The sequence below is a fragment of the Castor canadensis genome, chromosome 5 (genome assembly GCF_047511655.1).
Source record: "Castor canadensis chromosome 5, mCasCan1.hap1v2, whole genome shotgun sequence".
NCBI lineage: Eukaryota > Metazoa > Chordata > Mammalia > Rodentia > Castoridae > Castor > Castor canadensis.
In genome coordinates, this window is record NC_133390.1 from 116,243,810 (window position 1) to 116,260,627 (window position 16,818).

Below are 16,818 nucleotides of genomic sequence, written 5' to 3' on the forward strand. Positions count from 1 at the left end.
CCAAAACACACAGCATGACAGGCAGCACATGGGAACTGAGCTCATTTTCCTTCTCTAAACAATATATAATTTTACTTGTTACACATTCTAAACAGCTCAATGAAAGAGGAATTTTTTAGAAAAGTGACATGTTAGAGTCACAAAGATGACTGCAGAGTGCACAGATCGATGCGTGAAAATGGTGTAGAGTGAAGCACAAAGTACCCTGACAAGGCTGACAACACTCAGGATGTGTTCTCAAGCTATTCCTACCATTTCTCCGTACCATGTTATTGTTGGTAAAATGCAGCAGGCACCCTGTGTACGTGGATTCTACATTTGTGGAATTACCCAACAATGACTAAATACATTTGGGGAAAAAACTGTATGCATACTGATCGTGTACAGCCTTCTTTCCTTACCATTTTCTCTAAGCAATATAGTATAACAATTTATATAGCACTTTCATTGTATTAGGTATTATAATTAATATGAGTAATGATTTAAAATATACAAAGGATGTCATATGCAATTTTATTAAGGGGCCTGAAGATCCATGGAGGGCCCAAGAACCAATCCCCCACTGACAAGGAGACTCTACATTGTCTTTGAACTTTATAAGGCTTTCTCTGAACCCCAATGGATGGACCTATTGCCAAATGCAATAACACTTCCACTAGTGTAAACCCTTACCATATTTGATGAAAACAGGACTAGTCTGTTTTATTTTTATTTTAGTTTTCACAAATCCAAGAAGCAAAGATTACAAGTACCTGCATAGTATACAGCATTTGTAATCCAATATCAAAGCAAAATGATCCAAATTTATTTGACAATCTTTCAAATTAGATTTGTATTTTCAACTTATGTCAGTTGTTATAACGGTAAGATTTTTAAATTACCATATTATAATCGTGTCACACTCATTCTGAAGGCAAGTGGTTGGTACTGGTTTTAAATTGAGAAAAGAGTTCAATTCAGTTTGGCTTCTCATCCACTGGGTAAATTTAGGCAACTAGGTTAACTTCTCTGAGTCTCAGTGTCCTCATGAATACCAAAAGAGTGATGAGTTCTGTCTCACAGGCCCATAATTGGTTATCACCATTAATAAGTTGTTTTTCCTCACAAGCCTTGCTCTGAAAGAATGTAAGCTGGCAATGCCTCACACAGAAATGTCTAACTGTGACGGCTAGGTTCACTACTTCTATCTTGTTCTTATTTTTCCCTCCACGGTCTACAGAATGCTTAATCTCAGGTCTGTGTCATGTCCACCTCCTCCACCCAGAGTGCTCTGGCCATTCAGTGTCACAAAGACTTCCTTCTTTGAATTTCCTTCCTCCTTTGAGTCTCCTCTTTTGGAATTCAATTATATAATGCCTTGTATTGTTAACTTCTCATGTCTTTTTTCCCAACTCAATTATATGTCAAAGGATAGAAACTATGTAACTCTATTTCTGATTGCCCGCAGCTGCCCTATTTCGATCTTTTGACGTTAATGTGTGCTCAAATGTTTGATTATTTAGCAGAACACAAAAGATGGACTGATTCTTCTATATCTTCATTGTTAACATGATAAAGTAATGTTTTAAAGAAAAAACCTCAGCACTGAGTAAACTTTAATCCATTACTGAGAAGTAGACATAATATTCTTCTTCCTAAATTAATTGTTACTAGTATAATGTTTTAAAATCCCAGTCTTCAAATAAATTTCTCTGAGACAGTCATTTACCCATGCTATGTTCAGCAAATGTAGTCTCCCAGAAAGCACTGTACGGAATCCAATTTGAGGTATATATTTTTCAAAGTCTCAATTGTTGTTCCACACTCTTCAAATTATTTTTTGAAAACGTCATGCAATGCCTCAGGAAGACAATAAACCTGGGTCAAAGATTTTCTTGTATTTTGTTACTCACATTTGCTATGTCCATCAAGTCTCTTAAACTCTTCAAGATGAGGTATTTCAGACCAAATGCCTCATCTGAATGCCCCTAAGCTGACAATGCAGTTTTCCCTGAATACTATAGCAGTGAAATTCAAATAATGGCTCAATAATTTGGAGTAAATTTGTCTAGCTACAATTTCCCCAATGATGAAATAATAGAGAAAGTCAAGAAGCATTTTCAATTTTAATACTGGTTAATCTTAAGTTACCCAAAAATGAATATTTTTTAATAATTATCTTAACAAAACAGATTTTTCACTCTTCTCTTTATAGCATATGGCAAAAACCAGATTTTTTAAAAATGTACTAGAAAAGGGCATCTAAAAGTGTGGCTTTGCGTAATACTAACACATTGAAGAAGTAAAATAATATTTTCTAGCCCTGTATTACTAGATATGAGTATTTCTATGTTATTTTTCATAGGTATAGAGAATCTGACTAGATGGTAAATAGTTATAAATTGCATCTTTTTCTTGAAACTGCCTTGATTTCATGGGAATTTCTCTTTTTATAAAAAATACAACATAACCTATCATTGCTCTAACATTTTCTGTTTAAAGGATGTAAATGTATTTATTTGGAAAAAGTATGCAAGAATCTTTACTAAAAAAGGCCTCCACTAAACTGTTCCAATCTGTTTGAAGCATAACTATCCTCCCAACTCCAAATAACTATCAGTCAAATTCAACTACTTATTTATTCCCATATGTAAATCAACTCTTTGTAAGAGAGACTGATTTTTATCTGGAGGAGAAAGAATACCACAGTTACACTGATACCTTCCCTAAAATAGCAAGGTCTGAGAAGTGTAAATGTCAGCCACATTGAGCACATTGCAAACTCATTTTATCATGTGTCTATCTGCCACCTTGTTTATCACTAAGGATATGTTACACAGGCATTCTGCGTGGACTTTAATACAAGACCACAACTACCTGGTTGACAGAAACATTTCTCAGCAAATAGCAATATTTCCCTAAAGATAAAATTATGTTTACTTCAGAATTACCAATTTGGGATAAAAAATTTAGTGACCTATATTTTATCAGATCCTGTACTTCAAAAATGGTTCAGCAATTAAATGTTTTAAGAATCTAACATGTGTCTCCTATCTAATCAAGTTATAATCCCTGATAAAACATAATTTTGTGTTTTTCTCTTACTAACATTTTAAAATATAATTGTTATCCTAATAGAGCTCAAAGTAGCAATATGATGATCAAAGACAATAATAAAGTTTTAAATAAGGAACTTTTGATTGATAAGTTTTACTTCTTACTTTATTTTTTAAATTCCTGTTAATACTCCCATAGCTTTTACTGTTCACAATCAATCAAAATCCTACAGATGGTACACTTGTCACATGTCCCCCTGTATACGCGTCCTCCTTTTCACTGCTGTGTCATTACTTTTGTTTATACAATCTCTACTTTGTCCCATATGTGTCCTATTCTGCCCCTGGTAAATGTTACTACAACATAGCGCCGTTGTGGTACTTCCCTAAATGTAATCTTGGGCTCTCCCCTGCCACTAACCACAGTTGGGCTCCTCAGGGACTCACCCGGCACAGCACCAATCTCCGTTCCCACCTGCATCCTCATTCTTCCTACCCTATGACATTCCTGCACTGTTTTTTTCCTCTATCCTCCCACTTTTTACCCATTCTTCTAGAATCTCCACAGATGCTGCAGAAAGCGTGACTCTTCTGAAGAATTCCAAATGTTTACGGTCTTAAATCTACCAACACACAAGTATCTTTAACCTGTTCTTATTCCCTTACATAAAATAGCATGGGTTCTAAAACTGGATTATCATGGTTCAACTCCTTGTTGTGCCACCTACAAGTAAAGTAACCTTGTACAAATTAACTTGGCCTAACTATGCCTCAGTTTACCCTCTGTGAAACTGGAATATTAGCAATACCCATTTCATAAAGTTATTCTAAGGAATACAGGCAAATAAGTCCAAACCTTGGACTGAAACATAGAAAGTGCTCAAAAATATTTGCAATCAAGGATGAAAGAATGCTCAAACAGTACAACACCCAACTACCAAGTATGAAGCTCTGGGTTCAAATTCCAGAACTGTCAAAAAATTAGTAATCATTATAACTATTATTCTCATCTCTATTATTTCTGTATTATTGGAGGCAAGACAAAATCTTGAGTTAAATATTTGGTCACTAGAATAAAGAAAAAAACTTAAGACTCCTAGTTCTGCAAATAACTTAAAAAGTTCCAATAGTGCTACTTAACCTTTAACATAAAGGTCAGAAGGTCTATTTTAGAGCTGTAGAAAATATTAAACAAAATTTTATAAATAAATGAATAGCAGGTGCCAAAATGGAAAGCAAGTGGCAATTTCTATTATTTTAATAGTGTTTATAATTTCATAGATATAGAAGCTAAGGCATGGGAAGAATAAATGTTTTCTCCTAATCCTTATTGTTCCTTTCAAAAAATAGACAAAAATGTGGTAACAATGTAAAGACAAGATAATGATAATAATGTCTACAACTCTTACATTTACACTAGTTCTATTTTTCAAACTATATCACCCTCCACTGAGAGCTGTATTTTCTTGTTCTACCTATACTGCAATAAACATTGGCCTTCCAAAACTTCTCAAAACTTACATATTGTATCTGCAGCAAGTGGTGAATCTTCTCACAAGCTGCCGCCTGAAATCAAATTTAGTAAACAAATTTTAGTAAAGTGTTGACAAGTGGGCCTCTGATAGGGATACTGAGCTGCAAGCCTGGCCTGCAGCTCAGAGCTTTTCCCAGCAGCCTTTTCCGACAGACCGCTGCCCTGCTGCCTGCTGTCCTTTGTGTCTGTTACCTCATCTGACTGCCTCCCTTGCCTTGAGAACACCTCTCTTGGCTCCACAAGGGTCAAGAGTTCAAGAGTATTCTAGACATCCATATGCTATCCTCGGGGGGAGCGCCAAAAGATCACAGTAAAGGCAATTCTTTAACTGTCATCAGACAACACAGAACAAACAAAATACTAATGGACCAGTTTTATCACCTTTAATACTAATAGATAAATTATTGAGTATGTGACCAAAAAATTTTGGATAAAATAAATAGTGAACGGTCCATAAATTCTAAGTTCAGAAAATGTCTTTGATAATATTCTCAATATGAATATGAAGTGCTTAAGGCTGTTCAGGCATCCTCACTCTCAACGTAGTACGCGCCTATGATGTGCACTGCCTATCAAACTGCAAAACGTTTTCGCTTTATGTTTCCTCACGCTCCCGCTGCATTCAGAACTAGGTAGGACTCTGGGCTGGGATGTAGCTCAGTGGTACAGCGCTTGTCTAGCATGCATGAGGCCCTGGGTTCGATCCCAGCACCGAAAAAGAAAAGACAAAAAAAAAAACCTCTCCCCAGAACTATGACCCCCAACTGCTAGAATTTTCTGGAAAAATCTATTCAACTACCAATCATTGCAGACAAATGTCAGTATGCACAAATTTTAAGAAAAGCCACCAGTAGCTCACACCTATAATCCTAGTTACTCAGGAAGCAGAGATTAGGAAGCTCACAGTTCAAAGCCAGCCCTGGCAAATAGTTCTGAAGACCCTATCTCCAAAATACTCAACACAACAAAGGTCTGTGGAGTAGCTCAAGTGGTACAGCATCTTACTAACAAGGGTAGGCCCTGAGTTCAAACCCCAGTACTACCAAAAAAACAAAAAAAAGAAAGGAAATTACAGACAATATTATCATACCTTTCACACACTGCTTCTTAAAAATATCGAGTGGTTTTTTGAAAACCCACAAAATGGCATTGATAATTTTGACATTTCTACCTGTGTCTGAAACCATCAGATATACCTCAGGTTTTCTGGATCACTTTTCTTTTATTGAGTCAGGATAAATTAGGTACTCTGGGTTTCTCTGTTTGCTACTTCATATTTCTTTTCCTAAACTGAAATCACTGCTTTTCTGGTATGTTTTGATATTATTTTTATGGTTGAACTTTAGTATTTTTGGCATAAAGTTATCATTGTAACCTAAATATAAGTGTCAGTCTACTTTCAATCTAGCTTTCTCTTGAGCGAATTCTCTACATCCACTGTTCATTTCCAAGTTGCCCACTTCAGTTTTTCTGATACATTTGTAACTATGCAGTAACTATAAAAGCTAGTATTCTACTATTCACTAGTGCTTGTGACAAAATCTAAAACTATTCTAGTAATTCACTGGAAAATAATACATATTTCCTAGATATATGTCTCCTAAGGTAAATAAATTTGGGCAATGTGGCGCACAGCTGAAATTCCAACACTCTGGAGGTTGAGGCGGGCGGACTGCGAGTCTGAGGCCAGCCTGGGCAATACAGTAAGAAACTGTCTCAAAAAAAGAACTAAAAGTGAACTAAAACATGTAGGAAGATCCTGTGTTCAGATGTTACACATAAACACGCCAAAATGTCACTGAATAGATATAATTAATGCTACTTTAACGTAACAGTATTTTAGTAAAGCTGAAAAATAAGGATTTTTTTCATTAGGTTTCTGATTATTTTTGAACATGCATGTGAATCAGAACTGAACTAAGACATGCCTTTCCCTTACCAAACTTCTACACCATGTTACCTAGCCATTATTTAAGAAACATCACCTTTCTATTTTACAGCTATTTTCCACTCTTATTTCCCCAAGAGGGCAGTCATTTCTTTGACGATACGTTGATTACATTAGGTAGATTAGGGCATTTTGCCATGTTAGGTACTCATCTACAGAGCAACGTTAAATGATAAATATCTCAAACCTTGTCATGTGTATTTCATAAGATTAAATTTGTCCTCATAATCCTAGAATCTTATTAGCTTTTTTAAATAAGTTCATTTTTAGTTAATAGCCTCCAAACTTAAAAAAAAATTAAAATGCAGAGAAAAATCCAAAATCAAATATAAGTATTTTTAAATTACTTTGGAAGAAGAAATCTCTTCATTTTGTGACTGTGGACTAGAATGGAATTGATACCTGTATGGGCATCAGTAGCGGCCTTTGCATGTACTAGTATTCTATTTTTCTCTTTTGGTGGTTCTGGGCTTTCAACCTAGGACCTCGTGCTTGGCAGGCATCTGCCCTAGCACTTAAGTCATTTCCAGCCCTATCACAATTCTTTTCAATAATATAATTGTAGCTGGTATGCAGAGGACAGAATAAATGGACATCACTTTTGGGAAAGTTATTATCTTACATGCATTCACATACTTCAAAGAAGCATGTATTCTGCATAACTTAATCAAGGTGTATTCATCTCCTTGGGTATAAAAAAAGATACTCTATTTCTTAAGACAATGCCAAAAAAAAAAATTACAGTATTTCTTTGGGGAAAGATACACTATTCGAACCATGGTACTATTTCAGAAACATCTTCACATTTTTCAAATACTCTTTTCCTTGGAAAAGTAACTTTCTACTCTCTCTAATATGGCTTCAGTTATTAAGATAATATATCCTATAACAAAGGAAAGTCACAGAAATCTAGACTGAGAGCTCAAAAATAGTTGAGCAGAGCCATATAAATACCTAATGTTCTTAAGTCTTTCAAATATCATTTTTATGGATGCCACAGACACATATGACAAGTCACCTCTCTAAAAACATGAGGAATTAGCCAAGAGTTATATTGAATTTGCTTTTCTAAAACCTAATAAAAATTAATAATATGAAAAATTATTATCATATATATGTTGGGCTTTTTTCCAAAGATACAGCTGTAATGCTTATATAAATGTACATTGCTGTAATATGAAAACACTTTATAAAAACCAATTTCCCTGCCTCAAAACTAAAAATAAAAATGTCTACAGAATTTTAATGCCACATTTCAATAGCTCTTTTATATCCCGTGCTTTTCAATCAATAAGTCTCCAACCATTAGTGAACATGCTCCATGACTCATCAGAAATAATATACAAAGATAACAGGGGCCATACATCCCCTACCTTCCACACACTCAATGACACAAATACAACTATGCCTCATAGAGTGAAAGACAAATTCAAGATGCCACCAAGCCAGAATGAATGTTTCTTGAGGCTCTATATGAAATCTGTCCCCTCCCTCCAAAGAGTCATTACACCCAACTTATATATCTTTGACATCCTTCAAGAAAATAACAGTAAACATACTTTATATGGTTAAAAAAGAACCACATTTTTTGGCTTAACACTCACTGTGCAAGGCAAATGTACTTCAGTTATGAAAATATCTGAAAGGAATGTTTCCAGGATCTATGCCATTGTGCTTTGTTTACCAGTCAGATGCTTTCTCAAGAATGTGTGCAAATTATAAAGACACCGTCTTGGCTTAAAATTCTTCAAAACCCTTAACATTACCACAGAAACAGTTTATCTTTCCTAGCATTCAAACAATGCCCTATTCCCCACAGGTAAAAATCTTCCATTCCTGTGACTCTTTTATTAGTGGTTTCTCAGGAGTTTGTTTGGCTTTATTTGCAGTTTTTATTTTCTAAGGAAGGAAAGTCATACAGAAGGAAAATACAATTAAGCATTTGATGATAATTGCTATTTACTGAAAACTCTATTTTAAAATAAATTTTAGTGACCTGCTTATGTTTGGTAACTTCAAGACAATGATAACTATAGCATCTCTAAAACGTTCCTAAGTAGCAATCATACTCTATTCTAGCCTTTGAGAGGTGTTAAGACTCATTCTCCTAATTATAAGCCTTTTCTCTTTTATTACTACCTCACCATTAAATCTCTGAACTAAATAGTAGTTTTGAGGAAAGGAAACAAAAATAGATGTAAGGTGGTATTTTTGCTCAAATTTTGGTTACAATGGATGAAAAAGATGATACATCTATGTATAATCAACTTCTTTATGTTGTAAAAATAAAAATCAGTTTTAGCATTTTTTGACCAGCAAACTCATTCAGAATGCTGTTTTCCTGCTCTATTCCAAAACAGCATTGTCCAATACAAATATAATGTAAGCCTTATTTGTTAATATAAACTTTTCTAGGGACCATAATAAAAAGGAAAAAGAAATGGATAGAGTTAATCTAATATCTACTGAACTCAATATCTAAAGTAGTACCAATACAATATATCGGACATTTTACATTCTTTCCTTTGTACTAAGTTTTCAAAATCCAGTATGCACTTCACACTTGGGGCAAACCTCCATCTGAAACAGTCACATTTCAAATGCTCAACAGGCACGCATGACTTGTGGCTACTTCATGGGATAGCAAAAAGATTTCCAAAAATATGAAGTTTTTTGAACTAAAAGGCCAGACACTTTAAAATCTTCCCCTACAAGCTGTTGGAATTTTATATGGAGCCAAACATTTAATTAACTTATTTCTTCTACTCTCCTAACACTCTTGAATGGTTTTTGTTTTTGTTTTTGTTTTTGTTTTTGTTTTAAGAGTATAAAAACTCAATCACCTATTCTTCTGGGCTTCTTCCAAGCAAGAACTGAGATGCTCTCCAGGCTGTGCAGCTCCCATCACCAAGCCAGAAGGACATTGTTTCCATAAACAGATATATCAACTATAGGTCTAATGTATGGTGACAGTGACAAATGAAAGGGCAATTTTTTTGCTTACAATGAAGATAGGAAATTTTATTTAATAAAATAACATGCTCTTCCTCACCAAGAAATGCATTTTTCCTCTTTTCTCCCCACAAGATTCTTTTTCTGGAACAAAACCCAGTATTTCATCTCACAGGAATTCTGTGCCCAGAGGAAGAACAGAATGTTGGAATCAAAATTTAATAAATTCAACTTGGATTCTAACTTTGCCTCAAATGTAGAAGTATAAATACAAGCAATAGTATCTCAAACCAGATAACATTTTGGTTTCTCTTTTGGCGTGACTGCAAACTGCCATACTGGAAGTGTTCTAAGTTCTATGAGAAAATAACATTAAATGCAGCACATGTGAGATTTTTCTGAGTCTCTCATAATCATAAAACCTGATTATTATGTCTTCTGTGTCAGTATAATTATAAATGGATGAGCAGGTTTTCTGGTGCTCACCTAACCTGTTCTCTAATACACAAAACGCAACCTTTGTAGTTCTCAGTTAGGAAACCCCGCATTAAACAAAGAGAACTACAAAGTATGTCTACATTGTGAAAGAAAGTCTGACAACATACTGATAAAAAGAAAATATAACCCCACTCAAGGCCGACTTAGTGACAAAAAGATAATATAACCACATGCGAATACACAACAAAGGAAAATTGGGACACTGTAGATTCCCTGAAAAACAGTGGAGCTGGAGTTGTCACCATCTCTACGAAAGCAGATACACGTGACAGCAGTGTGCTTGCTCAGGCTACAAAATAACTTACTTAGTGTCTCTGGCTATAATTCTAAGTACTGAAGTAAAAATTGTTAGGGTAAATTTTACAGTCATACTTTCACATGTCTCAGTGATAATATTTTATCTCAAAAACAGGAAGGGGAAACACCAGCCAGCACTGGTAGGAACCCACAGAAAGATAAAGTGGAGAGGATCACTTCTGCTGTTGTACAAGAGTTATGTACTAAATACCCTCCTTGTATAAACAGACATACTGTTCAAACCCAGGAAGGAAGAACACCGTGTCCACTGGTGTAGTATTTCAAAGAACACTGCAGAGGGCCTGCAAATCCAAAGGCATTAATTGTGACTTCTTTCTCAGTGTATTAATTTGTTTTAAGACATTCCTCAGTCTGGCAGAGCTTATTAATCACTTTGTGCTGGTTCTGCCTTGTACTGGCGGGGACACAACGTGAGGACAGCTTCTTGGTCAGAGTGCATCCTGGGGAGGCGTACTGCAGGAGACGCACGACGGGAGCCCAGTGTCCCCGGCGGCCACACCGCGCGCAGGCCCCGCACCTGGGTAGCAATGAGGCTGTGGCCCCAGCCTGTACTTGCAAAGTGCTGCGGACGGAGCGGGCCAAGCAGGCAGGGCTGAGGCTCCTACCTGCTCGTGTTACAGGCTGTGGAATCAAAGTGTTCTCACATGACACGTTACTACCAATAACAGATTCCCCCTTCGTCAGGGGGGAAAAAAAAAGCGGGTGAAGGGGAGTACGTATTTCTCCTGCTTTTGTCTAAAAAACCAGAACCCACGTACCAAGTACTTTCCATTCTTTTGAGCCTTTCATGAAAGCAAATCGGCCCACCGCCTTGGACTCCGCCTGTCGACTTACTTTTCTACAGTTGTTGAGTGACGCACTACAAAGCGATGGAGAAGAAAGAAGAAGGAGAGCGGCGGCAGCCCTGTGGCGCAGGGCGTCTCCCGCCGGTAAACTTGGCAGAAGCCAGGCGGACTCAACTGCAGCGCTGTCCTTATAAGGCGGCGCAGCAGGGCGTCCCGCGCTGTGCGGGCAGCGGACAGCGGGCAGCGGGCAGCGGGCCGCGCGCGTCCCCGGCCCCGGGAGCGCGGGCCCAGGGCACCCGCGAGGGGATGCGCGGGAGGACGCGCGGCCTCGCACCTCCGCCGCCGGGTCGCCGAGCTCCTTGCGCTTGCACGCACCTGACTCTTCCCTGGCCCCCGCACCTGGGCCTCCGGCTGGAGGGCGCGCCCGCTCCCCCGGGTCCGAGTGAGAAGGGCGGCGGGGCGCGGGAAGGCAGACTTACCCTCACATGCGCTCCGCGGCGGCCGACTGCCGGCCGCGTGCCCAGGGCATTGTGGGAGTCATGACTCCAAGATGCCGCGGTGGAGACGGAACTGCTCGCCCCGCCGGTCACGGGCGCATTGCGAGCGCCACCACTCGCGCGGCGGCGGCGGAAGGACTGCGGCCTCGGCCGGGCCGCCTCCTATCGCCAAGGCCGGTTTCCGCCGCGGCGGCGCGGCCCCTCCCCGCCCAGCCCCCGGAGCCTGGGCTCAGCCTCCGCCCGCGCGCCCCCGGTCTTCCGCGGCCCTGGGGCCTCGGCGCGCGCGCGCGCCCGCCCGCGCACAGGCCGGGGAGCCGAGCGGCGCGTGCGCCCCGCCGCCCTGGGCCGCCCCCACTCAGCCGGCAGCGCGGCCCTTCTCCGGGAGGCCTGGCTGGGGCTTGGCAAGGTCAGACACCACGCTGGTGGTGAGGCTTCAGGGCTGATGGCGGGAAAACATCTGCAGGGTCGCCAGCGGGTAGCTTTTCCAAGGAGCAGGCTCCACACTTGGAATTGTTTCGTACAACTGAGAGCCACCAAGCACAACACATAGCAGCTTCCCATCTAGCTCGTAAATAGTATTTGGAGTGCAAAAACCTGTCTATTTCCAACTCTGCAGTATGTGATGTCTAGAAAACAGAGCTCCCTCTTTTAGAATAAAATGTCATCTTCTGAAATATTGAAATATGCCCAAGTTTTAAAAAAAAAAAGCCTTATTATCGCCTGAGCAAAATAATCCACAGCCCCAAGTCACAAGCCACTAGGTGCTGTAAGATATAACTTGGCTTCACATTGAAAGGAAAGAATCCTGGACTTCTGTGAGGTGATGTTTGAAGGCAGGATTTCCTTTGAATTTAGGGACTTTGATAACTTTCCCAAATTCTAACTAAAAACGCTTGTTTCATGTTTTAGGCGTAATTTGAGACAAACCACAAGAATTGGGACACTTCTTCTTGGAGGCTTCAGAAAAGGTGGTACCTTCCAGAGGCACCAAGAACAGACGAGTTCTTGACCATGGGCTAGATTTACAAAACACTGAGTTAATGCTGTTGTACTAATCCCTTCCAGAACAAAGAAATTAATCAAATAGTGCCACTTTTCGGTGTTAATCATTTAAAAGTACCTAAATGCCCACACAGTTGAAACATAGTATTTTACACTCTTAAAACAGGGATAGATACTTTCTATCTGCCAATTAGTAACATCCCTAAGCTATGGGGAGTTCCTTTCTTATTCAGCGTTCATTTCAACTACATTGAATGTCTGTGGGCCAGAGGTGGAAGAATGGATAAGACAGTGTCTTTACACTTAGGTATGATACCTCTACTAAGGAAAAAAACAAACAACCCAATTAATTCTGCCCAAGGGAAAGTGTGATGGTGGAAGCAAACCCATGAGGCCCTAAGGAAAGTGAGGGAAGGCTTGCTTGAGGAAGTTTACCACTGGTATCTCTAAAGACTTGTGGAAGTTAGCAAGATAACAAGGGCATTGAATCCTAGAGAAGTGGAGAAAAGAGCACAGCCTATACAGGGTCCACCAATCTTGTGCTGATAAGGGAGGGAATGGCAGGAGATGAGGCTAAATGTAAGTCTGTGTTAATCCATGGAGTCTCAGCCTGACTCTAAAACCTGTGATGAGCTGAATCCTTTCACAACAAGGTAGAGTCAGGACTTGCACTATAGAAAGACCCTGTGGAAACAGCTTGGAGTTTGAATGGGAGTATGGGGTGTGGACACAGTGGAAAAGTGACTCATGCAGGGAATGAGGAAGGGAGGGGCCTTGTGAGACTCCCAAGTCCAGGGTTAGCCTACTGAATTGTTTGCTACTTGCTTTTCAGTTTCTTCGATTTACTTTCCATTGTCTATGACAACAAAGGCCTGACTCCCTGGCAGAGCACCTGGGTCACTTTTCCATCTGCTAGCAGGTTGGTGCCCCAGGTGGCTTCCATGCCCCCTCCCCAAAATGCCCAGTGAACCCCTAGGGGCTAGCCTCAGTTTAGGAATTAATCTTCAATTGTTCTCAGACCCTTACAGACTTCCAAGTTAGAGCATTGGTGCTCTTTTTTCATGTGAGTTAGAAAATTTGCTTTTTTGGAGCAACTGGTACAAAACAGGACTTTGAACCTGTGTATGATACAAGAGGGGAAATTATTTTTCTACTTCGATACTGCAGGAAGGGGGAACTTCTGGAAGCAAAAAATATTAAAACTAAGACATTTTCTGCTCCAATGAACAGAACAAAAAGAAACAAAAAAAGACCCTTGAATGTTAGATGAATAAATATTCCAGTAAATAAGAGAAAAATGTTATTTTTTCATAGTAGATAAAGAGAAACAGAATGGCTAAGACAACTCATAAAACTATGGTCAATCTAAACATGAATCAAAATAAATTGTACTATAAAGATACATTGCCATTGGCTGAATCCAATCTACTATCATTAATAATATCATTTAAAATTTTGAAACACTGTAACAAATGCAGATTATATGTTAAAAATATTCAATCATGTCAGCTTTCATGTATCAACAGCATCCTTACCACATTTCAAATTGTGGAAATTACTAAAAAAAATCATTATAGTAATAAAAAGTTAATAGTTCCCCATTCAGAATACCATTAGTATTTCTTCAGTGCTAGGGTAATTTTATAGTTTCCCTCACTCTATAATGTGTAATTATAGTCCACAGGCTCATGAGTGAGCATATCCATAAGTACAAAAAGAAAGTTATTTTTGGTTAGAAAGGGAAATTATAGAAAACAATTTCAGATGAAATAAAACTATATTTTCAGATAAAGGGAATTGCAGGTTTCTGAAATATTTCAGTCCATTCAATGCTTAATTATAGCAATGACTCCCAATATAAATACACTTGTGGGATATGTTTTTAGAGATAATATCAATTCCCTGTTTTCAGATAAAGAAAATAGCAGCATTTATCTACTTCAGCCAAATGGAAGTCTTTAAGTTTTGTGAGTGTGTGTGAATTGTATCTTTCCCTTACATACCATATTCACAGCCCAATAAGCTCTCATTGCCACCCAAATACAATTTGCCTTTTCTGCCCCATTCTTCCAAATCATCTAAAATAGACTAAGAATGTAAGTATGAAAAGACTTTGACTCACTGATATAGGAATGCTGTTTTTACTGTATCAAAATAAAAATAATCCATTGCAAGATGGCATTGAAACAGGGACCTAATATCAGGTCCCTTGCTTCCTTATCATGTTTAAATATAGATGGCTAAAGGAAGAAGCTTCTAGAAGGCAATATAACATGACAAATATTCTTATATGGAGAATCAATTTTAAGTAGGTACATTAATGTATCTACATTATATTTTATAGCAGAGTGGGGGAAAGAGGAGATCCTCTTCTGTCGCCTGAATTTAAACTTGTTCAGCTACCTGAATAACTATACTTAATAGAATTACATGAGTTTAGTTTATCTTCAAGGATATTCACATAATTCACACACAAAGTAAGTTCTTTAGATGACACCCATTATTTAAATTTAAATAATATGTATACCATTATACATTATGTAAATATAGTATATTATGTGACACAATATGTTATATATAACATATGCTCCTTCATTGTATAAATCATATGTGTGACATTTTATATATTTATCTTTTCGATGTTCATAAGTTAAAATACTAGCTCCAATAGGCATTTCTCAAGCTATTTTACCTAAAGTTGAATCTAAATCTTCAGTGGAGGATCTAGCAATAGAGAGTTAGAAAGCAAGTACATATTAGAATTAAGAGTTTACACCCAGAGAATGTTAGCACTATGGAGGAGGCCATCTGGTCACTTCCCCTTGGTAGGCCAGGGCAGAGCATCATGAAAGGGATTTGGCTCAGGGGCAGAGCAGAACAGGCAGCAATGTCTTCTGCTTTTTGGTCTGTTTATTTTCATTGTCTTATTTCTTCAAAGACTATGAATGGGTCAAGAGAAGGCCAACTCTTCCCTAAGTTTAATGTGAACTGGAGCCACGTTACACTAAGAATATTGTTTTTTCTCTACTTCTTCCTTCTTTCCTTTTTCTTTCATTTATTCTTCCCAACTTTCCATCCTTCTTTTCTTTACATATAGAAAACACTTTTCACACAATGCCTCTATTCATTTCACAAATGTTGATTGAGCATCAATCAATCAATGATTGAGCATTTCTGTTCTTACAGAAATGAACACAGACAAATCACTTCCCTCAAGGGGTTTACATTCTCCTAAGGGAGAGACAAACAATAAATAAGTAAGAAATAAATAAAGGAAAAGATAAACATATGAGTTAATTTCAGATAGAGATAAGCACTTTGAAATAAACTAAAGCAAGTTGAAAGGATGGAAGTGGAAGTTGTGTGTTAAACAGGATAGACAAGGATACAGGTAAGCAGAGAAGCAGAGTCTTCAGCAACGTGACAACTGCCTGAGGAAAGAACTTTCAAAGCAGTGGCAGAGCCTGAGGCCTGACCCTTCTACTTAACCCCAAGGAATCCACAGTCAAGCAGGCAAGAGAAAAAATGAATCTTCAACTAATCACACTCAAAATACAAAGCCATCATCATGACACTTTTGGTCAGTAAGAATTGTTGAAGTTTTGGCTATATAGAGGTGGGTTAGAGGGAGATGGCAAGTGACCAAGTGTCCTTCTCAAAATCTCTTGCCTGCTATATGGAGGACTAACGTCAAAACCAAAGGCAGGAAGTGCACCCTGCTGACAGGAAGGGCAGATTGAAAGAGTGGGGCTGTCCAGAAAGGAAGTGGCAGCAAAGGGCTGGAGGCCTAGGAGCATAAAGTGACTTAGTTGAAGCCCCTTAATAGTGAGGTACAGCAAGTGTTACAATCTTATACCTCAGAGTTGAAGAAGGTCTACAAGATAGCCACCTGGATGCCCTGCGGGAAGTGAAATATGTGGTATCCCTGTAGAGGGGACTGATGTCTTATTTGGCATCAAAACAATATAGAAAATTCAAAATTATTCAAGTTAGTATATTTTTATAACAATCAGCAGTGATTACACTGTTAGTAAGTATAGCAGTTCATGTCTTTCTAGATTTTTCCAATGCATTGATTCTCCCAATCTCTGCCTTCCAAGTAGCTGGGAGTACAGACATGTGCCAAGTGCCTGGCTGTTTTGCTCCTTTTAAGTTCAATCTTTCAGCGCAATCTCATAGAAGAAATGACATGGTCTATGTCATTCATTATCATCTTAATTTTTCATATGAAGTCATGGTGATGGAGAGC

General features: G+C 38.5%; 1 protein-coding gene across 20 annotated transcripts in view; it reads right to left on the reverse strand.

Moving 5' to 3' along the window:
• Mbnl1 (muscleblind like splicing regulator 1) overlaps positions 1-16,818 on the reverse strand; it is a 185,781-nt gene that overhangs the window by 151,480 nt on the left and 17,483 nt on the right. For 4 of the 20 annotated variants that reach the window (XM_074073970.1, XM_074073963.1, XM_074073956.1 and 1 more), the window contains exon 1: positions 11,550-11,742. The exons of 3 other annotated variants lie outside the window; for them this stretch is intronic. The gene's annotated coding sequence lies outside the window, so the exon portion shown is untranslated. Of the gene's footprint in view, positions 1-11,119; positions 11,298-11,549; positions 11,746-16,818 lie in introns of those variants that run through there. 13 more of the 20 variants (XM_074073973.1, XM_074073966.1, XM_074073974.1 and 10 more) reach the window with 9 other exon arrangements.